The sequence below is a fragment of the Rhinopithecus bieti genome, unplaced genomic scaffold (assembly GCF_001698545.2).
Source record: "Rhinopithecus bieti isolate Rb0 unplaced genomic scaffold, ASM169854v2 scaffold_6439, whole genome shotgun sequence".
Taxonomy (NCBI): Eukaryota; Metazoa; Chordata; class Mammalia; order Primates; family Cercopithecidae; genus Rhinopithecus; species Rhinopithecus bieti.
Genome location: NW_016805421.1, coordinates 1,042,986 through 1,067,904, shown reverse-complemented (window position 1 = coordinate 1,067,904; position 24,919 = coordinate 1,042,986). Strand labels below are relative to the sequence as shown.

The 24,919-nt window shown below is 38.6% G+C and overlaps 1 long non-coding RNA gene across 1 annotated transcript in view; it reads right to left on the bottom strand.

Moving 5' to 3' along the window:
• Window positions 1–232: 232 nt before the first annotated feature.
• Window positions 233–24,919, bottom strand: part of LOC108529822 (uncharacterized) — a 137,065-nt gene continuing 112,378 nt past the window's right edge. Inside the window, exon 3 of the long non-coding RNA XR_001885689.1 lies at window positions 233–303. This is a non-coding gene — a long non-coding RNA (uncharacterized LOC108529822). The remainder of the gene's footprint in view (window positions 304–24,919) is intronic.

The window sequence follows — 24,919 nt, the reverse complement described above, 5'->3', positions numbered from 1 at the left end:
TAATGCCTTAGGAAACGCTAACATCTAATCTTTAGGAATGAGTGGAGATTGATAAATGACATCCCTAATCCCCACCTAGGTTTTGAATCAATTAAAGAGTAACACAAGAATAAGACAGGTGGAATTCAAAATACAGTATAACCATTTTACTGATTAAGCTGGTAGTGGAGAATGTGATTTATATTTGTGAGTCAATGAGTTTTGCATACCTGAACTTCACCCTTCAACAGACGCATATACACAGTTCTAGGAAGTGCTTCCCTCTGGTTGGAGAACTCAGGCTCTCTAGAGGTAGGTCTGTGCCTAAAAAGAAAAGACAGATTGGAAGCCCATGCCCATTATCTCTTTCCAAACATACCAATGAAACTAAGTTACTCTTCCTCCCCTGTGGAAGAGTAAATGAAAAGATAGTAAAGGCCATAGAATTTTGGCCCTCTCCCTGCTAGTACTCTTGGGTGAATGAGAAACAGAAAGTCATGAAGAGAAGGCTTTGGTATGACTGACAACAGCTAGTAAATTTCATCATTGAGTTGTCCACTTGGCTATCACAAATGATCTACATTCCTATTGCTCACTTACCTGTAGAATGTATATAGTTGCATTTAATATCAATAATTTAAAATGTTCAGTTTTAAGTTTGTGCTGCAAATCCAGAACTAAGTATTCCATCGAGTTCAACCCTACTTCTTTTCGTGTCATACAGCCCTGACCCAGTCTTAAGCTCCTTGAAAATACAGCTCCTTTTACTTCATGGCATTCCTTAGAATACAATGCATATGATAATTTATTTACAAATGTTTTTTCATCAATGCATGCGTGAAGAAAAAATAATAAACAAAAAATAAATCTCATTGGCTCTTCAACATGTAGTTTAAGGAGGAAGAAAATAGAGGAAGCCACAACTTACAAACAGACTGTATTCAACTTACTCATTGATATGGGGAGATAAGAAAGATTTTCCTATAAAAGGTCTGAAAGGTAGATCTTTTGATACAAAAGCACACAAACACACACGCACTCACAAAACACTAAAGTAAAATTTACCTAAGGTTCAGATAATAGCTCAGTGCATAAAGAATACTCTGAGCATTTCATTTTTGGACCTAATATAGGACACTAAATGTAAAGAATCAAGCCTTGGCGAGTGGATATGGGGAATAGCAGGGGAGGGGCAGCGTGCTGCCAGCCTGGAGACTGGAAGAGCAGTACAGGGTTTTCACTTCTCCTCCTTCCTCCCACCCTTGCTACTTAAGTCAGCTTCCTGCTCCAAATCATGCCCAAGCCAATCACTAGAGGTCAGTAGGAAGCCAGAGAAGGGGGCGACTGGTGGGAGGAGAGTTCCCTCAAGAGAAAGAGAAGAAGGAAAGGGGAAGAACACACTGTTGCCCAGCAATGGGAAGGAGAGTTCCTGCAGCCAGGCTTGGCTAGGGAGGCCTTTCTTATGTGAGATGCATTCACTGAGCAAACAAGGCTGAAGTAAACCTTTTTGAATTGATCTGAATTCTAGCATGTTAAGATATTTAATGTAGTGACTAAAAACAGACTGGAGTGAGTCAGATCTCAGTTCCAAGGCCCCTACTTACCGCCTATGAGACCTGGGCAAATAATTTCACCTGTGCTTGGTACACAGCGATCACTAAATATTTACTCCATGACAGGCACAGCTCTAAGCACTTTACATGTATCATCTCATTTAGTTCTCAATAAAATATGCTTCAGAAACTAAGGCCCAGAGAAGCTAAATGTGGATGCTTATGCAGCCAAATCCCCCTTCTCTGAAAAACCTGCTGCCCCAGCAGCAGATGAAAACACAGCTGATAGACAGCCTTTGGTTCCCTACCCTCCAGAATACTTCAGCTGCAAAGTGCCCTTGTTCACAGTCACACCCCTTTCCACAGTGACCCAATTCCAGTGACTGATCAGTATCGGGGTAATTCCACTCAACTTGGAATAATTCTGAAGGGCCATTCTAGCTCCAGAGCCCCACTGCATGGCGACTCGACTAGTCCTTTACCCAATCTTGCTTTGTCCTCTCCTTCCCTTAGGTATTGGACCAAGGACATTCCCAAATAAATTACCTGCAAACTAAACTCATCTCAGAGTCTTCTTTCTGGAAAATCCAACCTGGGACACCAACTAACTTTCCCAAGGACCCATAGTGAGGATACAGACGCAAGCAGAATGACATCAGAACCTCCTTTCCCAACTACTATACTCAGCTGCCTCCCATGGTTAACCATTACTACTTCCTTACTCTAAGACAGCTACCACAACCTATATACATCCTCTCTTACTTAGGCCTGGCTTTTCATTGGGAAGACGGCTCAAATAAAGATTTTGCCTCCAAACTGCCATACGGAATTTTAAGTAAACAAGACAAAGCCATCTGCCTTCTGCCTGTAAGGAATAGATCTTATATTAATAGAATCTCTCCTAACTCCATCTCTCTCTCCTTTTTCAAAGTATTGTCAGTGGCATGCCAAGTCAATGGTACAGCAACAGGTTAAGATTTCCTGAGGCCCAGAACTGAAAATTAGAAGAAGAGAAACTCAGGAAGTCTGCAGAGCAAGCTCCCCTCTTTGGCTCTCCCAGCTGAAAACTATGCCTTTTTTTTTTTTTTTTTTTAAGTGAGAGGTTGTCTACCCAATCTATTATTTCAAAAACAAGCTACTTTCCTAAAAGATTATTTTCTACAATGCACAGGCTAAAACATTTTCCGAATTAGTATTTTCTTTCACTCTGTTAGTATTCTCATTTTAAATAGCCCAGTTTCCACAATATAGAAGACCAAAATTGCCTAATGTTGATTTAAACAACTATGCTTTCCCAATATTCCCAATACCTTGGTTTGCCTGTTTCTGCTGGAAGCTTATAGCCACCTCTTCTACTATAACACTCTTTTATTTACAAACATGCCACACTACCTAAAATTAACCTAATTAGCAATCTAGACCACCTGATTCTCAGAGCATTTTCCAACCTTCTAGCCTTCCAGCTGCACTGCTCTTAGTTGTCAATGTAAAGCTATATCCAAAAAACTGTGAAAGTATAAATGGAAACTGGTCTTGACCACAGAAAAAACAGTCACATTCGCTCCATTTCCTGGCATGTGACTTTAAAAACAAAACAAAACAAAAAAATTGCCTCTCATTAAAGAGTATACAGTTCCAAGTTCCATGGCTGCCAGGAGCCCCTGGATAATCCAACATGTCACCTTTCATGTCATTTCCTGGTGTGCTGGTAATCAGGATGGGGACTACTACAAACCCCACCCTAGATCTGCTGCTGCTTTGTGGAGTAATGGTTTTCGGTCATCATACGTTGCATGTTCGCCTTGCTTCTGATTGTTCTGGTCATGTCAGTGATGTAGCTTTGATGCCGAGATTGCATTGGAGTAAAGAGGAAAAGTAGCAAAATGAAGGAGAAGGATTAGCATCTCAAAAGCTTTGAAAATCTTTATTTCATTGAAATGAAATCATGCCTTATCTACCTTCCTTAGACACTGCTGATCACACTAATTCCAGATGAAAAGTAAGTCAGGGGTGTCTTTTTTTTTTTTTTTCCATGCTGGTGAAGTTTTTCTACAGGAAGTCTGTAAAGGAAAACTCTCTCTCCTAGTGCTCCTAGGCAAAGCATTGAAGTACAATCCCACTGAAATCAAAGTGACAGCTAGAAGGCATTCCTAATCACCAGCTCTCTGAGTCCTTTCAAGACTTGAATACAACTGTCAATTACCAAGTTCTCTTTGTAGGCCAGGCAAGTAACAATGAATTAGAGGTTTAAATCAAACTTGCCAAAAAGACATAGCTACCTTTTCACGTCTGATTGCAGTATCAAACGGCAGACCCAAGAACTAATGGTAAACTAAGACATTAGGAAAACATCATCAAAGCAACTGTAAAAGAAATTATTAAAATGTATTTAATGCAAGATCACATGGCCACAGTTACCATATTTTTCCAAACCAAAAATGAGCACATATCCAATACATAGTCTAACCATAACTCTTCAGTGAATGACTGTTGAATACTAGGCACCATTCTCAACACTGCCCATGCAAGTCCAAATCCAGTGGGGCGGTCAAATAATGAAGTAGTAAACAAAACAAGTAACGTCCCTGCTTTATGGAGGTTACAATCTAATAACAGATATACAACATAATATTCCACAATAAGTGCTATGAGAAAAATGATTATCATGGTCACATCTCTTTCATGCCCTTCACATTGAAATCACATCTAAATCATTGGAAAACAGTGTAAAGGGCTAAGAATTGAACCAAAAAAATGCTAAGAATTAAGAAATTCCAACATTCCTTTGGAAGGAGGAGTTAGGGTGAGCTGAAAGGACTCATTCTCTGTGTAGTCACCTCTCACATCACTGATTGAATGAGGGAGCTGCCTACACACCCAGTCCAGGATCTTTCAATGCCAAATCACATCTAAATCATTATAGACTAGAGAATCTATTCCACTTTTAATGTTTTACATGATGTATTAGTCATTTTTGCACTGCTGATAAACATATGGCAATTTACTTCAGACAGGGCAATTTACAAAAGAAAGAGTTTTTATAGTTCCATGTGGCTGGGGAAGCCTAACCATCATGGCAGAAGGCAAGGAGGAGCAAGTCCATCTTACATGGATGGCAGCAGGCAAAGACAGAATGAGAAAGACACAAAAGCAGAAACCACTGATAAAACCATCAGATCTCACGAGACTTATTCACTACCATGAGAACAGCATGGGAAAAACAGCCCCCATGATTCAATGATCTCCCACTGGGTCCCTCCCACAACACATGAGAATTATGGGAGGACAATTCAAGATGAGATGTGGGTGGGGACACAGCCAAACCATATTATTCTGCCCCTGGCCCCTGCCAAATCTCATGTTCTCATGTTTCAAAACCAATCATGCCTTCCCGACAGTCCCCCAAAGTCTTAACTCATTTCAGCATTAACTCAAAAGTCTCATCTGAGAAAAAGCAAGTCCCTTCCACCTACAGGCCTATAAAATCAAAAGCAAGCTAGTTATTTACTAGATACAATGAGGGTACAGACATTGGATAAATACAACTATTCCAAATGGGAGAAATTGGCCAAAACAGAGGGACTACAGGGCCCATGCAAGTCCAAATCCAGTGGGGCAGTCAAATCTTAAAGCTCCGAAATGATCTCCTTTGACTCCATGTCTCACATCCAGGTCACACTGATGCAAAAGGTGGGTTCCAATGGTCTTGGCAGCTCCACTCCTGTGGCTTTGAATGGTGCAGCCTCCCTTCCAGCTGCTTTCATGGGCTGGCATTCAGTGTCTGAGGCTTTTCCAGGTGCAAGGTGCAAGCTGTCAGTGGATTTACCATTCCTGGGTCTGAAGGACAGTGGCCCCCTTCCCACAGCTCCAATAGGTGGTGCCCCAGTAGGGACTCTGCGTGGGGGCTCTGACCCCACATTTCCCTTCTGCACTGCCCTAACAGAGGTTCTCCATAAGAGCCCTGCCCGTGCAGCAAACTTCTGCCTGGGTATCCAGGCATTTCCATACATCTTCTGAAATCTAGGCAGAGGCTCCCAAACCTCAATTCTTGACTTCTGTGCACCCACAGACTCAACACCACATGGAAGCTGCCAAGGCTCATGTCTTGAACCATCTGAAGCCATGCCCTGAGCTCTACATTGGCCCCTTTCAGCCAAGGCTGGAGCAGCTGGGATGCAGGGCACCACCTCCCTAGGCTGCACACAACTTGGGGACCCTGGGCCAGGCCCATGAAATGACTTTGTCCTCCTAAGCCTCCAAGCCTGTGATGAGAGGGGTTGCTGTGAAGACTTCTGACATGCCCTGGAGACATTTTCCCCATTGTCTTGGGGATTAACATTTGGGTCCTCATTACTTATGCAAATTTCTGCAGCAGACTTGGCTTCAATTTTTCTTGAGAAAATGAGATTTTCTTTTCTATCACATTGTCAGGCTGCAAATTTTTCACACTTTTATGCTCTGTTTCCCTTTTAAAACTGAATGCTTTTTAACAGCACCCAAGTCACCTCTTGAATATGTTGCTGCTTAGAAATTTCTTCTGCAAGATACCCTAAATCATCTATCTCAAGTTCAAGTTCCACCTATCTCTAGGGCAGGGGCAAAATGTCACCAGTCTCTTTGCTAAAACGTAACAAAAGTCGCCTTTGCTCCAGTTCCCAACAAGTTCCTCATCTCCATTTGAGACCATCTCAGCCTAGACCTTATTGTCCATATGGCTTTCAGCATTTTGGGCAAAGCCATTCAACAAGTGTCTAGGAAGTTCCAAACTTTCCCACATTTTCCTGTCTTCTTCTGATCCCTCTAAACTGTTCCAACCTCTTCCTGTTACCTAATTCTAAAGTCACTTCCACATTTTTGGGTGTCTTTTCAGCAATACCCCACTCTCAGTACCAATTTACTGTGTTAGTCCACTTTCACATTACTGATAAAGACATACCCTAGACTGGGCAATTTTAAATCAGACTTTTAGTTCCATGTGGCTGGGGAAGCCTAACCATCATGGCAGAAGGCAAGGGGGAGCAAGTCCCATCTTACATGGATGGCAGCAGGCAAAGAAAGAATGAGAAAGATGCAAAAGTGGAAACCCCTGATAAAACCATCAGATCTTGTGAGACTTACTCACTACCATGAGAACAGCATGGGGTAATTTCCCCCATGATTCAATTATCTCCTACTGTGTTCCTCCCACAACACATGGGAATTATGGGAGTACAATTCGAGATGAGATTTGGGTGGGGACACAGAGTCAGAACATACCACCTGGCATTACAAAGAGACTGGAACCCATTAGACAACAACAACAACAACAGCAACAACAAAACCCTTAATGAAATTATTTGGGCCCATCGAATGAATTGGAAACCAGAGAGAATAATGAGAAGATTATTAAACAAGGAGAAAGAGAGCTCAGTCTCTTCCTCCCAAACTTTCAAAGCCAACAGTTATTTCTGTCATTGAAATAAAATGAGAAAAGAGTCACGTGACTTTTAGAATGAGATCTTACTAAATAAAACATCATTGCTAAATATGGTCTTCAGGCAGCTAGAAGGAGGCAATAAGCAGGTATTCATTTTTTTGCCACCTTAACACGTGATACTACTTGTCTGAATCCTCTTTTTAATGTTCTCTCTCCTCCTTTCCTCTTGGCTGCTGTGGCTTGCACTCAAAGTAGAAGTAGGGTTAGCAGGCTGGAATACTGTCATATTTAAATAGTTGAGTTACTGGAGATAATGAGTATGAAAAAAATGATTTTTTTTTCTCTTTCTGTATATACATTTTCCAAGGATCTTTATCCATTCTTATGGTTTTATCCACCATCAATGTCTAGCTCCAGATATCTGCTTCCAAGTACATTCGAAGATGCCATACTAGTATATGAAACTCAACAGGGCCAGTACTGGGTTAATGTTCCTGGCTATGCCCTGCATTCTGCTCTCTTCATGTATCCTGTATCTCCATGAAGGACACCATCGTCATGTCTAAAACCACCCACCACCTAAAAAAAACTACAACACACAAACATGTACTAATCTACTATGTAACAATACTTGAAAACCACAAAAAAATGCTACTGGAAGAAATTTTAAAAGACAAAAGTAAATGGAAAGACATCTCACGTTCTTAAATTGGAAGACTTAATATTGTTAAAATATCCATACTATCCAAAGCAATCTACAGATTCACTGCAATCCATGTCAAGGATGGTAGCCATAAAAAGATGAGAAGAGGGACAAATGGGAGGCCACATTATTAGAAAAGAACTTTGAAAAAACCTAAAAGTCTTGGAGACTTGATTGGATTACAGGAAATGAACAGGAGTGAAAAATGACCACTGGACTTGATATGCAAGGCTTTCTGTTCCTTTTTTCTAAGTATCTGAGTTTGGGAAAGGTTGAAGTGTGGGAAGGGATTAATGGAGCATATCTCTACATCTACTTCCACACATCTGTCCCTGTTTAAATTCATCCTCTTTAGCCATGCTATTTTCTCTCTCATTAAAAATGACTTTGATTTCTGTTATCTTTCTCAACTCAGACAAACTGAAAACATAAAAATCAACTCTCTGTTCTAAGTGATTTATAAATATATTGAGATTTTTTATTCTCAGAATTGATATGTTTAACATATACTTCCCTTCTCCCTACTCCTTAAACTGGAACCAATCTGCATCAGTAACCATCCAATGAATTGTTCAATATTCAAGACTGCATCTTCTCCACATAGTAAGAAGAATGCCATAAAATAGAATATGGTCTTATGAGAAAATATACACCTCAGAATAATAAGGAACATACAGAGAGAACAAACTCCTCTTACCCCAGTGAGGAAAGACATATAAGATTGCACTGTACTTCCAATAGACAAACTAGCAAGGCCTGTGCACGTGATTTTACATAAATAAGAAAGAGCTCTGCAAGCATTTCCCATATGTGCATTGAGCAATACGCCCCAAAGCAATCCTAACCAGGAATAAAAAGCAGGAGGCTATAACTAAGTGGAACTTGAGTCTCTGCTTTCATGTAGTTTATTTCTTGTAAGTGACCTCTGCCACTTTGGCTTTATGTGTGGGCACTCATCCTTTACAAGCAAATACAATTGTGAGGCATTTTCCTCTGTGTATAGTTAGATAATGAATTCTTCCTGTTGCAAAGTGACCTCAAGAGCCCAAAACCTCATTTCATTTCAATTTGTGCCAATGAAGTGCTTGACAAATTGCTCTTTTTAGAGTCATGTATAAGTTTGGGTTGTGGGCCTAAGCATTGTTGCTCTTCTGACAAGGAAAAATCGGGCTGTAATATTTGCTCCCTATTCTTTGCAGTGTCAGTGATTACAGGAAAGGCTGGGTAGTACTAGCATTGAGTATTTCTCCCCAGTTCTTTCATTTTGAGGACAATTACTGAAAAATCACAAAGTACTGAAGAGATGAAATCAGCAAATGGAGAATAAATCTTACATTTAAATATATAAGCACACAAAGATGCATACCCAGGAAAAATATTGTTTCAAGAGTATTCTCAGAATATTATCTCTTCCTTATTCTCCAATACAGATAACTTCATATTTCTAGTCAGAATTTTGGTTATGTGAGAGATCTAAAGAGAACAATTTTCTACTTGTGCTCTTGGCAAATGCTGAAGCTCTCCTGCTGGAATTCTGTCATCTTTTTTCTGAACTCAGATGAGAAACCAAATTTGCACATTGTTGATCTAAAGCCCAAGTCTTTAACCTGAGCATAATGAAATCACATTAGGAGACATGCCTGTCCAAACACCACAGTAACGGTGCCAGTGCTGCTTGGAATAGCTGCCATTTGGTCATCTCTTCTCAGCCCCAAATTATGTGAGTGTCACCTGTTCCCATTTCAAATTATCCTATAATTGCCTTTTATATTATAGGGTTATATCAGCCATATCAACTATACCAACTGGTACCCAGACATCAGGAATATGGAACTGGCTATCCCTCTTTGCTCACCTCATATGCTCTGATCAATTCTTACAGAATTGTCTAAGGAAATATAAATTTGCCCTAAACCCAGAAATTGACTAAAAGTGTCCTCTAATACATTCTTTAACATGAAGTACTCCTCAAAGTCACAAAACTTTATCTCCAAGTTATTTGATTTTTTAAAATACTTGCATAATAAATAAATAAAATAAAATATACCTGTATAATTTGCTACTCATTTACCAGGGACAAATATCAAAATTACATAATGGTCATCACACATTATATTGGAGATTTTTGTCTAGTTATTTGAAAATTAAAAGCTACTTTCAAGCTTCCCAAAATTGACTTGGAAAATATCATGCATCCCCTTAGCTGTTTGTGAATTCCCGCTATGTTAGTTTCTAAGTCAAACACTATTGCTGCTTATTCGGTTTTCTTAATAAAAGATTGTTTGAAAATCAGCTCGTAAAATAACTACATTTAATGTTTAAAGATGTAAAAGTGGACACTTAAAATATGAAAGTTACTATAAAATAAATGAAGACAATCTAAAGAAAACAAAACTAAGAAATGAAAATAATAATTAAAACTTCAAATCTATACATGAGATCAAGGACATATTAGACACAGCTGAAGAGAAGATTTGCAAGCTAGAAGATAGATATGAAGAGATTATCCAAATTTTTATAGGTATTGCATTGAATCTGTTGATTGCTTTGTGTAGTATAAACATTTTAGCAATTAAAAGAATTGGAAGAATTAATATTGTTAATATGTCCCAAAATGATCTACAGAATAACTTCCAATTCATGAACATGGGATATCTTTCCATTTATGTCTTCTTCAATAGCAGAAATAGACAAAATAATTTTAAAAAATCAAATGTTTAAAAGTATGAGGGATAGACTGATGAAATCTAGCATAATCTATTAAGATATCAGCCAGGAAAGAAAGGAAGAATAAGAGAGATAAAATATACAAAGAGAGAATGGTTGAGAATCTCCCAGATTTGAAGTAAGACAACACATCCCAGGTTCAGGAATTCTATTGAATTACCAGAAAAATAAGAATTGTTTTACTCCACATCTAGATACATCATAGGGAAACTTGGGGACTGCAAAGAGAAAGAATATATAAAATTGAGCCAGAGAGAAAATACAGATTACTTACAAGGGACCTACTATTAAACTGATAGCAAACTCTTCAATACCAACAATAGAAAACAGAAGACAATGAAGCAATATCTTTAAAATTCTGTGAGAATAGAATCGCAAACTAAAATTATGTGCCTTATTTAAAACTCCTTTGAAATAATCACAAGTGAAATATAGATATTTTAGACAAACAGAAACTGAGTTTTACCTATATATACACTTTCGAAAGGAAATCCTAAAGGATGTACTTGAGGCAGAAAGAAAAACCAATGCCAATAGGAAGGTCTGAAATGTAAAATGAAATAGTTCAAAAAGCACATGGCACATATGTGGGCAAATCTAAACAATTGTATAAAACAATAGTATTGTCTAAACTGAAAGTTTAAAAGAAGAAGAGACTAAAATACCATCCAACAATGGAGTATGAATCAGATGGGAGATAAGCAACATGAAAGCATCCTTGGATTAATTTATTGTTCTAGAGAAGAGTAGACACTCATTTTAGACAATGCTAAGCATCCATATTTAGGTTAACCTCTACAAAAATAGAATGATATTCAAGCTAGAGTATGAAGAAGAAAAATGAAAGAAGAAAAAAGATGATCACCCCAAAAGAAGATAAGAAAGGAAAAAAAAAAAAAGAAATACAGAAAAGGATAACTTTTCTAGGATAACTAGAAAGCATGAAACAAATTAATAGAAATGAAACCAGGACATCTGTTATCACAAAGTTTTCACACAGAGGATATTCTCAGACCATGATGCCATTATGTTAGATGTTAATAACTGAGTGATAAATAGAATAATGCATAGGTTTGAAACTTTTAAAACATACTTTTGAATAACACATAAGTTAAAATAAATCATAAAAGCTTAAATTTCTACATATCAAATTATTGCATAAAGTATTATGATATAGCTATATGTTACTTAGAAATAATTATATAGCTTTAAGGACTTTTATTAGAAAAAATGAAAAGCTCAAAATTAATTAAGCATTTGACTTGAGAATTTGGTTAAAAGAAAATCTCCAACTACACTCCAAAATATAAATAGAACTTAAATAGATGAGAAATTAATGAAATAGAAAACATAAACCCAATTTATATAAAAAAGAAAAAGTCAAAAATAGTCAAGATGCTCCTAAAGAAGAAGAACAAGGTAGGTGGACACCTTATCAGAGAGGAATAGGTACCATAAGAAGGAAAATATAATCTTGACAATGGATGGATTTCTCTAAACACACACACATACACAAAACCACAAATCATAAAGGAAAAGTTCAACATATTTGACTAAATTGAATAGAGAAATTAAGAACTTCTATTATCAGAAAGATAACATAGACAGGGAAAAGGACAATCTACACACTGAAAGAAAATTTGTAACCCATAGAACTCTCAAAGGATTTATATTTAGAATACACAGAGAACTCTTATATATCAACTAGAAGATACAAAACAAAAGTGGGAAAACAGGCCAAGCCAGGAACAGTACCTTTATAGAAAAGGAAATACAAGCATCTGAAAAGATGTTCAACCTGAACATCATTAAATAAAAATTAGACCCACACAATAATATTATTTTGGGCTCATCAGACAGGCAAAAATAAAAAAAAAATCTAGAAATGCCAAAAGTTAGCAAAGATGTAAAGCAATAAATATTTATATATTAGTGGGAGGGCAAATTTTTGCAATTGCTTTGGGAAACAATTTGGCATTGTTTAAAGTGATGAATGATCTGGTTCTGCATTGCCAGCCAGCAGAGTTGAAGCCCCTGCTTCCAAAAATGGGAAATCACATATTTTATATATGTATGTGTGTGTGTGTGTGTGTGTGTGTGTGTGTATAATAATCTAGCAATTACTACTACATATCTGTATACAGTTTACTCCTAGCTAGTTATGGCAAGAGACCTGTAGAGTAATTCATTATAACATTATTTGTAATAAGGAAAATAAAGAAATGGCTTCAATATCCATCACCAGTAGATGTGAAGACAAACTGTAGAATTTTTAATCAATGAAACACTATACAGAAATAGAAAATAACTAACTACAGGTAGCCTCATCAACACAGATAAATCTCAAAACACTAGTAAATTCAGGAAAACTGTAAGTCAAGAGGACTACATATAGTATAAAGACTTACACTGTTCAGGCCCAGGCACAGTGGCTCACACCTGTAATCCCAGCACTTTGGGAGGTGGAGGCAGGCAGATCATGAAGTCGGGAGATAGAGACCATCCTGGCCAACATGGTGAAACCCCATCTCTACTAAAAATACAAAAATTAGCTGGGCATGGTGGCGCATGTCTGTAATCCCACCTACTTGGGAGGCTGAGGCAGGAAAATTGTTTGAACCAGGGAGTTGGAGGTTGCAGTGAGCTGAGATTGCACCACTGCACTCCAGCCTGGTGTCAGAGTGAAACTCCGTCAAAAAAAAAAAAAAAAATGACTTACACATTTCAAAACCTGCAAAACCGAACAAACTTTTACACATTCAAACAAACCAAAATAATAATAAACACAAAATTAAGCATAATGGTTACCACTGAGAGACCAAAGAAAGGGGGATGGGTTCTTTGAAGGGCTTTAACAGGTACTGGAAACTTTCTATATTTCCTGGGTAGGGAAGTAGCCAGAGCAGAATGGCAGAATAGGACTCTTCCGTGATCATTTTTTCATAGAAACATCAATTTCAACAACTATTCACACACAAAAATACCTTCACAGTTGCTGAGGAAACCAAATAAGACTTTGCAGTATCTGGTTATAGCAAAATAATAAGAAAGATGCATTGAAAAGGGTAGAAAGGACACTTTTACATTAACCACATCACCCTTCTCCCAACTCAGCACTGGGAGAGATATTGTCTAGCTGTGGAAAAGAGAGGGAAGTGAGGGTAAGATTTTACCTTGGACCATAACAAGAGGTCAACCACAGTAAGACCCAGCATCAAGCAGACCCTCATGACCCCCGACTCCAGTCTGGTACCTGCAAACCAAGCCTCCAGACCTGTCCCAGTGCCAGGTGGTAACCTATAACCCCAGTGAGGTGGGTTCATTCTCCAGTCCACACACCCACTGGCCAATCAGAGCAGCACTGGGCTTCAGGCAACCCTCAGTGGCAGGCAGGCCCCAGTGTCCACAGGCTTCAGGCACACCCTAGTGCTATGGCAGCCTCCTCAGCCATGGGCTTTGGACATGCCCTAGCTCCCTCCACACCAGCCTCAGTAACCACAAGATTCCAGCCTCATCAGCCACAGTGGTCCTGGGCTTAGGGACCACACCATAATCAAGGAAACATGGCATACCCAAACGAACAAAATAAAGTGCCAGGGATTGTCCCTAAAAATGGAGTTACGTAAACTGCCTGACAAAACATTTAAAATCACTGTTTTAGGGAAGTTCAGCAAACTTCAATAAAATACAGAGAAACAATTCAAGAAAATGAGAAAAAAAAATAAATGACCAGAATGAGAAATTTCACAAAGATATGAAATAATAAAACCAAACATAAATCCTGGAGGTGAAAATCCAATGAAAGATATAAAATGCAATAAACAGTATCAAGAACAGAATTGATCAAGCAAAAGGAAAAATCTGTAAACTCAAAGGTGGATTATTTTAAAATACAGTCAAAGAGAAAAAAATAAAGCATAAAAAGAAATGAAGGAATCTTACAGAATTTATGGCATAACATCAAAAGAGCACTTTTGTTTTATTTTATGCTTAGTTTTATCAGCTTTATTGAAAAACAATTTACATACAATCAAATCCACTAATTTTAATATACATTTCTATGAGCTTTAAGAAATGTATGCATTTATGTAAACACCAGCACAATTAAGATAGAGAACAGGCTGGGCATGGTGGCTCACACTTATAATCCCAGAACTTTGGGAGGCTGAGATGGATGAATTGCTTGAGCCCAGAAGTTCAAGACAAACCTGGTCAAAATGGCAAGACCCTGTCTTTACAAAAAATTTAAAAATTAGCCAGGCATGGTGGCATGTGCCTGTGGTCCCAGCTCCGTGGGAGGCTGAGGTGGGAGGATCACCTGAGTCTGGGAAGCAGAGGCTGCAGTGAGCTGTGATCACACGACTGTATTCCAGCCTGGGTGGCAGAGCAAGACCCTGTCTAAAAAGTAAAAAAAATAAAAAATAAAAATAAAAAAGGGGGGGGACAGAGAAAAAAAAATTTCTATCACTCTGAAAAGTTTGTTTATGCTTTGTTTTTAGGTCAATCCCCTTTCCCATCCTTGGGCCCTAACAACCACTGGTCAGTTTCAGTAATTAGAGTTTTCTCTTTTCTAGAATTTTGCTTAACATAATGCAAAAAAGCACATTTTCAAGTCACAGGAGTCAAGATGGAGAAGATAAAAATATAGGCATGGAAAGCTTATTTAAAGAAATAATAGAATAAAACTTTACAAACCTGGAGAAAAATATAAATATCCAAGTACATAAAGGTCAAAAGTCTCTAATCAGATCTAATTAAAACAGGGCGACCTCAAGACATATTATAATTAAACTGTCAAAAATCAAAGATAAAGAGAGGATCCTGAAAGCAGCAAGAGAAAAGAAGCGTTCCCTTATAATAGAATAGAAGGGAATTCCTCTTGCAGTGAGCTGAGATCATGCCACTGCACTCCAGCCTGGGCGACAGAGCGAGACTCTGTCTCAAAGGAAAAAAAAAAAGAATATAAGGGAATTCCAATATTCCCTGGCAACAGACTTCTCAACAGAAACTTGACAGTCTGGGAGAGACTAGTATGATATATTCAAAGTGCTAAAGGAAAAAAATCTCTCCTCCACTACACAGTACCCAACAGTACACAACAAAGCTGTACTTCAGAAAATGGAAGACAGATAAAGACTTCCTTAGAGAAACAAAAGCTAAGGAAGTTCATCACCAACAGAAATGTCTTACAAGAAATGCTAAAGGTAGTTAGTTCTTCAAGGTAAAAAAAAGAATGCCAATGAGTAATATAAAAACATCTGAAAAGTATAAAACTCACTGGTAAAAGTAAGAAAATATAAGAAAAGTAAGAAAACTTTCTTACTGTTAAGAAAAGGTGAGATAGGTTATATATTAGATCACAAGATAACTCTTCACAATTTTTAAAAGACTGAAATGGTATCAAGTATCTTTTCTGACCACAATAGCATGAAACTAGAAGTCTGAAACAGGAAGAATTTCAGAAAATTTACAAATACATGGAAATTAACATGTTCCTGAAGAACCATCGATCAATGAAGAAATTAAAAGAAAAATTTAAAAATGTCTTAGAGAAAAAATGGAAACACAATACACCGAAACTTATGAGATGCAACAAAAGCAGAGGAAAGTTTATAGCAATAAATACCTATATAAAAAAGAAAAATCTCAAACATGTTGCACCTCAAGAAACTAGAAAAATAAGGGGGTATGAGGCCCAAAAGCTAAGACCCCTCACAGAGTCCATTTAACCTCCCTGCCACCTCCACCAGAACAGGTATTGGTATCCATGGATGAGAGACCCATAGATAGCTCACACCACAGAACTCTGTGCAGACAACCCCCAGTACCAGCCCAGACTTGCTGGGTGGCTAGACCCAGAAGAGAGATAACAATCACTGCAGCTCAGCTCTCAGGAAGCCACATCCACAGGAGAAGGGGGAGAGTACTACATCAAGGGAACACCACATGGGACAAAATAACCTGAACAACAGCCTTCAGCCTTAGACCTTCTCTCTGATGGAGCCTACTCAAATGAGAAGGAACCAGAAAACCAACTGTGGTACTATGACAAAACAAGGCTTTTTAACACCCCCCCAAAAACCACACTAGCTCACCAGCAATGGATTCAACCAAGAAGAAATCGTTGATTTACCTGAAAAAGAATTCAGGTTAGTTATTAAGCTAAGCAGGGAGGCACCACGGGAAGGCAAAGTGCAACGCAAGGAAATCCAAAAAAAAAAGAGAGAGAGAGATAGCATAATAAAAAGCAATCAAAATTTCAGGAAACATTGGACACACTTACAGAAATGCAAAATGCTCTGGAAAGCCTCAGCAATAGAACTAAACAAGTAGAAGAAAGAAATTCAGAGTTTGAAGACAAGGTGTTCAAATTAACCCAATTCAACAAAGACAATGAAAAAAGAATACGAAAATGTGAACGGAGCTTTCAAATCTGGGATTATGTTAAACAACCAAACCTAAGAATAATCGGCATTCTGGAGGAAGAAGAGATATCTAAAAGTCTGGAAAACATATTTAGGGGAATAATCGAGGAAAACATCCCTAGCCTTGCTAGAGACCTAGACATCCAAGTACAAGAAGCACAAAGAATACCTGGGAAATTCATCACAAAAAGATCATAGCCTACGCACACTGTCATCAGGTTATCTAAAGTTAAGATGAAGGAAAGAATCTTAAGAGCTGGGATTTCAACAGAAATCCCACAAGCTAGAAGGGACTGGGGCCCTATCTTCAGCCTCCTCAAACAAAACAATTATCAGCCAAGAATTTTGTATCTAGTGAAACTAAGCATCATATATGAAGGAAAGATACAGTCGTTTTCAGACAGACAAATGCTGAGAGAATTCGCTACTACCAAGCCACCACTACAAAACTTCTAAAGGGGCTCTAAATCTTGAAACAGATCCTGGAAACATATCAAAACATAACCTCTTTAAAGCATATATCTCAAAGGACCTTAAAAAAATGCAATTTAAAAAGCAATAACAGAAAACCAAAGTACACAGGCAACAAATAGCATGAGGAATGGAATGGTACCTCATATCTCAATACTAATATTGAATGTAAATGACCTAAATGTTCCACTTAAAAGATATAGAACTGCAGAATAGATAAGAACTCACCGATGAACTAGCTGCTGCCTTCAAGAGACTCACCTAACACAAAAGGACTCACATACACTTTAAGGGGTGGAAAAGGGCATTTCATGCAAAAATGCAAGCAAGGATAGCTATTCTTATATCAAACAAAACACTTTAAAGCAACAGCAGTTAAAAAAAGACAAAAAGGGACATTATATACAGGTAAAAGACCTTGTCCAACAGGAAAACATCACAATCCTAAATATGCACTTAACCCTGGAGCTCCCAAATTTATAAAACAATTACTAATAGACCTAAGAAATGAGATGGACAGCAATGCAATAATAGTAGGGGACTTCAATACTCCACTGACAGCACTAGACAGGTTATCAAGACAGAAAGTCAACAAAGAAATAACGGATTTAAGCTGTATCTTGGAACAAATGCACTAAACAGACATATACAGAATGTTTTACCCAAGAACCGCAGAACACAGATGCTATGCAACAGCACGTGGAACTTTCTTCAAGGTAGACCATATGATAGGTCAAAAAATGAGCCTCAATAAATTTCGGAAAACTGAAATTATACCAAGCACTCTCTCAGACCACATTAGAATAAAACTGGAAATCAATTCCAAAAGGAACCTTCAAAACCATGCAAATACATGGAAATTAAATAACCTGTTCTAGAATGAGCATTGGATCAAAAACAAAATCAAGATGGAAATTTAAAAATCCTTCAAACTGAATGACAATAGGGACACAACTTAGCAAAACCTCTGGGATACAGCAAAGGCGGTGCTAAAAGGAAAGTTCATAGCCCTAAACATCTACATCAAAAAGACTGAAAGAGCACAAACTGACATTCTAAAGTCACATCTCAAGGAACTAGAGAAACAACAACAAACCAAACCCAAACGCAGCAGAAGAAAGGAATTAACCAAGATCAGAGCAGAACTGAATGAAATTGAAACAAGAAAAATACAAAAGATAAATGAAACAAAAAGCTGGATCTTTGAGGAGATAAATAAAATTGATAGACCATTAGCAAGGTTAACCAAGAAAAGAATAGAGAAAATCCAAACAACTTCAGTAAGAAACAAACTGGGAGGTATTACAACTGACACCACAGAAATACAAAAGATCATTCAAGGCTACTATGAACACCTTTATGCACATAAACTAGAAAACCTCGAAGAGATGGATAAATTCCTGGAAAAATACAACTCTTGTAGCTTAAATTGGGAAGAATTAGATACACTGAACAGACCGAGAACAAGTAGTGAGATTGAAATGGCAATTAAAAAATTACCAACAAAAAAAGTCCAAGACCAGACAGAGTCATAGCAGAATTCTAGTAGACATTCAAAGAAAAATTCGTACCAATCCTTTTGACACTATTCCACAAGACAGAGAAAGGGGGAACCCTCCCTAATCATTCTAAGAAGCCAGCATCACCCTAATACCAAAACCAGGAAAGGACATAACTGCAAAAGAAAACTGCAGACTAATATCCTTGATAAACATAGATGCTGAAATACTTAACAGAACACTAGCTAACCAAATCCAGCAACATATCAAAAAGATAATCCACCATGATCAAGTGGATTTCATACCAAGGATGCAGGGATGGTTTTACATACACAAGTCAATAAATGTGATACACTACATAAACAGAGTTGCAAACAAAAATCACATGATCATCTCAATAGATGCAGAAAAAGCATTTGACAAAATCTAGCATCCATTTATGATTAAGACTCTCAGCAAAATCGGCATACAAGGGACATACCTCAATGTAATAAAAGCCATCTATGAAAAGCCCACAGCCAACATAATACTGAATGCAGAAAAGTTGAAAGCATTTCCTCTGAGAACTGGAACAAGATAAAGATGCCCACTCTCACCACTCCTTTTCAACTTAGTACTGGAAGTCCCAGCCAGAGCAATCAGACAGGAGAAAGAAACAAAGGGCATCCAAATCAGTAAAGAGGAAGTCAAACTGTCACTGATTGCTCACTGTATTATCATTTTCCTTGAAAACTCTAAAGACTCCTCCAAAAAGCTGCTAGAACTGATAAAAAAAATTCAGCAAAATTTCTGAATACAATATTAATGTTCACAAATCAGTAGCTCTTCTACACACGTACAGACCAAGCTGAGAATCAAATCAAGAACTCAACCCCTCTTACAATAAGAGCAAAAAATAACATAAAATACTTAGGAATATACCTAAACAAGGAGGTGAAAGACCTCCACAAGTAAAACTACAAAACACAGCTGAAAGAAATTATAGATGACACAAACAAATGGAAACACAACCCATGCTCATGGATGGGTAGAATCAATATTGTAAAAATGACCATACTGCCAAAAGCAATCTACAAATTCAACACAATCCCCATCAAAATACCACCAACATTCTTCACAGAGTTAGAAAAAACAATTCTAAAATTCATATGGAACCAAAAAAGAGCCCACATAGCCAATGCAAGCCTAAGCAAAACAACAAATCTGGAGACATCACACTACCTGATTTCAAACTATACTATAAGGCCATAGTCACCAAAACAGCATGGTAGTGGTGTAAAAATAGGCACATAGACCAGTGGAACAGAATAAAGAACTCAGAAATAAGCCCAAATACTTACAGCCAACTGATCTTCAACGATGCAAACAAAAACATAAAGTGGGGAAAGGACACCCTTTTCAACAAATGGTGCTGGAATAATTGGCTAGTCAAATGTAGGAGAAAGAAACTGGATCCTCATCTCTCACCTTATACAAAAATCAACTCGAGAAGGGTTAAGGACTGAAATCTAAGACCTAAAACTATAAAAATTCTAGAAGGTAACATTTGAAAACCCTTCCAGACATTGACTTAAGCAAGGATTTCATAACCAAAACCCAAAAGCAAACGCAATAAAAACAAAGATAAATAGCTGGGATTTAATTAAACTATAGGACTTTTGCACAGCAAAAGGAACAGTCAGCAGAGTAAACAGTCAACCCACAGAGTGGGAGAAAATCTTCACAGTCTATACATCCAACAAAGAACTAATATCCAGAATCTACAATGAAACTCAAACAAATCATCAAGAAACAAAAAATCCCATCAAAACGTGGGCTAAGGAGATGAATGCACAATTCTCAAAAGAAGATATATAAATGGCCAATGAACATATGAAAAACTGCTGCATATCACTAATGATCAGGGAAATGCAAATCAAAATCACAATGTGACAGCACCTTACTCCTGCAAAAAATGGCCATAATCAAAAAAAAAACAAGAAACAGTAGATGTTGGCATGGATGTTGTGATCAAGGAACACTTCTACACTGCTGATGGGAATGTAAACTAGTACAGCCACTGTGGAAAACAGTGTAAATATTCCTTAAAGAACTAAAAGTAGAACTACCCATTTTATCCAGCAATCCCACTACTAGGTATCTACCAAGAGGAAAAGAAGTCGTTATAGAAAGAAATATTTGCACACACATGTTTATAGTAGCACAATTCACAACTGCAAAATCATGGAACCAACCCAAATGTCTATCAAAGAGTCGATAAAGACACTGTGGTATATCTATATCTATATCTATATCTATATCTATATCTATCTATGATGGAATACTACTCAGCCATAAAAAGGATGAATTAAAGGCATTTGCAGCAACCTGGATGAGATTGGAGACTATTATTCTAAGTGAAGGAATGGAAAACCAAACATTGTGTATTCTCACTGATATGTGGGAGCTAACCTCTGAGGATGCAAAGGCATAAGAACGATACAATGAACTTTGGGGACTTGGGGGGAAAGGGAGGAGGGGGGTGAGAGATAAAGACTACAAATAGGGTGCAGTGTTTATTGCTTGGGTGATGGGTGCACCAAAATCTCACAAATCAATACTACAGAACTTACTCATGTAAACAAACACTACCTGTACCCCAATAACCTACGGAAAAATGTTTAAAAATTTTTTTAAAACGTGAGGCTGGGTGCCATGGCTTATGGCTATAATCCCAGCACTTTGAGAGGCTGAGGCGGACAGATCACTTGAGGTCAGGAGTTTGAGACCCATCTGGCCCAAATGGCAAAACCCCATCTCTAAAAATACAAAAATTGGCCAGGCATGGTGGTGCATACCTGTAATCCCAGCTACTCCTCGGGAGGCTGAGGCACAAGAATCTCTTGAGCCTGGAGGTTGCAGTGAGCCAAGACTGCACCACTGCACTCCAGCCTGAGGGACAGAGTGAGACTCTGTCTCTAAAAAAAAAAAAAAAAAAAAAAAAAAAAAAAAAAAAAAAAAAAAAAAAAAAAACTATATATATATATATATATATATATATAGTACTATATAAAAAAATATATAGAGAGAGAGAGAGAGAGAGAGAGAGAGAGAGAGATAATGTGGTACACAGGTATATATAAACCATGGACTACTATGCAGCCATAAAAAAAGAATGAGATCATGCCCTTTGCAGGGACATGAATAGAACTGGAAGCCATTATCCTTAGCAAACTAACACAGGAACAGAAAACCAAACACCACATGTTCTCACTTATTAGTGGGAGCTAAATGATGAGAACTCAAGGGCACAAAGAGGGGGACAACAGACAGTGGGGCCTATTTGAGGGTGGAGGGCTGGAGGAGGCAGACGATCAGAATAAATTACTAATGGACAATAGGCTTAGTATCCGAGTGATGAAATAATCTGTATGGCAAAGCCCAATGACACAAGTTTACCTATGTAACAAACCTCCACATGCATCCCTGAACTTAAAAGTGTTTTTAAAACAAACAAACAAACAAAAAAAAACGGAGAGAGATAGACAAAGAAGGACTGAAGAAAATGTAACAATAAGAGAAAACCAGAGATAAGTGAACAGGTAGAGGCTGAGTTCTGGAACAGGTAGAGGCTCTGAGTTCCAGCATGGAGAAAAAGCTTATTCAGACTAAAAATTCCAGCTACTCTAGGCAAATTTAACCAGCTGCCAGGTCTGAGACCTAGGAACTTTTTAGGCATGATCTCACAGAGACAGAGGTATCTGGTTAGGCCAAAGGTAAAACAGGAAATGACTAAAAAGTAAAACTAGGCTATGTGCAGAGGCAGGCACGAGAAAAACGTAAGTGAGAAAAGGCCAGAATGTCATCTAGAGTGCTTGTACATTAGTTGTCTTTTGCACTTTAAATCAATGACTGCTGTATGGCCATGGGAGAAGGGAAAATAGAAAAACAGAAAGGGATTTTACATGGTAAGGTTACAGTCTGAAGAAAAGCAAAATCCAGAAGTTGCACACCAGCAACCTTGGCCTACAGATATTACATATATGTTCCAGTTGGTCTGAGCACACATGCACACACACACACAAAATGTAAAAGCCAACTTCCAATTTGAGTAAAAAGCAGAAGATATGACAACATTGGGCCTGCATTACTAAGGGCCATTGGTCTGCTGGATGAGAAGATTCACTGCCAGCTTTGGGTGTGGCAGCCTTCTGTAGTTAACTGCAGGCACCGTTCAGATAACCCTGCTCACTCCAGTTACCCATTGTCCTCTGTTGATATTTGATTTTGATAACCTTGTTTGTACCTTTTGAAGGACAAGAGAGACGACCATAAGTAAAAGAAATAAGTCAACATGGAGCAAGATGGCCGAATAAGAGCAGCTCCAGCCTCCAGCTCCCAATGCAAGCAACACAGAGGACAGGTGATTTCTGCATTTTCAACTGAGGTACCAGGTTCATCTCACTGGGGAGTGCTGGATAATTGGTGCTGGTCAGCTGGTGCAGTCTGACCAGCGAGAGCTGAAGCAGGGCGAGCCATCGTCTCACCTGGGAAGTGCAAGGGAGAAGGGAATCCCTTTTCCTAGCCAAGGGAAACTGAGACACACAACACCTAGAAAGTCGGGTAACTCCCACCCTAATACTGTGCTTTACCAAGGGTCTTAGCAAACAGCATACCAGGAGATTATATCCCATACCTGGACAGGAGGGTCCCATGCCCACAGAGGCTTCCTTGTTGCTAGCACAGCAGCAACTGAGATCTAACTGCAAGGCAGTAGCGAGGCTGGGAGAGGGGTGCCCACCATTGCTGAGGCTTAAGTAGGTAAACAAAGCCCCCGGGAAGCTCGAACTGGGTGGAGCCCACCCCAGCTCAAGGGGGCCTGCCTGTCTCTGTAGACTAAACCTCTGGGTTCAGGGCATAGCTAAACAAAAAGCAGCAGAAACCTCGGCAGAGGTAAATGACCCTGTCTGACAGCTTTGAAGAGAGTAGTGGATCTCCAAGCACGGAGGTTGAGATCTGAGAATGGACAGACTGTCTGCTCAAGTGGGTCCCTGACCCCTGAGGAGCCTAACTGGGAGACATCCCCCACTAGGTGTAGACCTACACCTCACACCTCACATGGCGGGGTACACCCCTGAAACGAAGCTTCCACAGCAAGAATCAGACAGCAACACTCGCTGTTCAGCAATATTCTATCTTCTGCAGTGTCCGCTGTTGATACCCAGGCAAACAGGGTCTGGAGTGGACCTCAAGCAATCTCTAACAGTCCTACAGCTGAGGGTCCCGACTGTTAGAAGGAAAACTAACAAAGAGAAAGGACACCCACACCAAAATTCCATCAGTTCATCACCGTCATCAAAGACCAAAGGCAGATAAAACCACAAAGATGGGAAAAAAGCAGGGTAGAAAAGCTGGAAATTCAAAAAAACAAAGTGCATCTCTCCCTCCAAAGGAACGCAACTCATCGCCAGCAACGGATCAAAGCTGGATGGAGAATGACTTTGACAAGTTGAGAGAAGAAGGCTTCAGTCGATCAAACTTCTCAGAGCTAAAGGAGGAACTACATAACCAGTGCAAAGAAACTAAAAACCTTGAAAAAAGATTTGATGAATGGATAACTAGAATAACCAATGCAGAGAAGTCCACAAATGACCTGATAGAGATGAAAACCATGACACGAGAAATACGTGACAAATGCACAAGCTTCAGTAATCACTCGATCAACTGGAAGAAAGAGTATCAATGATTGAAGATAAAATGAATGAAATGAAGTGAGAAGAGAAGTCTAGAGAAAAAAGAGGAAAAAGAAATGAACAAAGCCTCCAAGAAACATGGGATTATGTGAAAAGGCCAAATCTACGTCTGATTGGTGTGCATGAAAGTGAGGGGGAAAATGGAACCAAGTTGGAAAACACTCTGCAGGATATCATCCAGGGGAACTTCCCCAACCTAGTAAGGCAGGCCAACATTCAAATTCAGGAAATACAGAGAATGCCACAGAGATACTCCTCGAGAAGAGCAACTCCAAGACACATAATTGTCAGATTCACCAAAGTTGAAATGAAGGAAAAAATCTTAATGGCAGCCAGACAGAAAGGTCAAGTTACACACAAAGGGAAGCCCATCAGACTAAGCAGCAGATCTCTCAGCAGAAACTCTACAAGCCA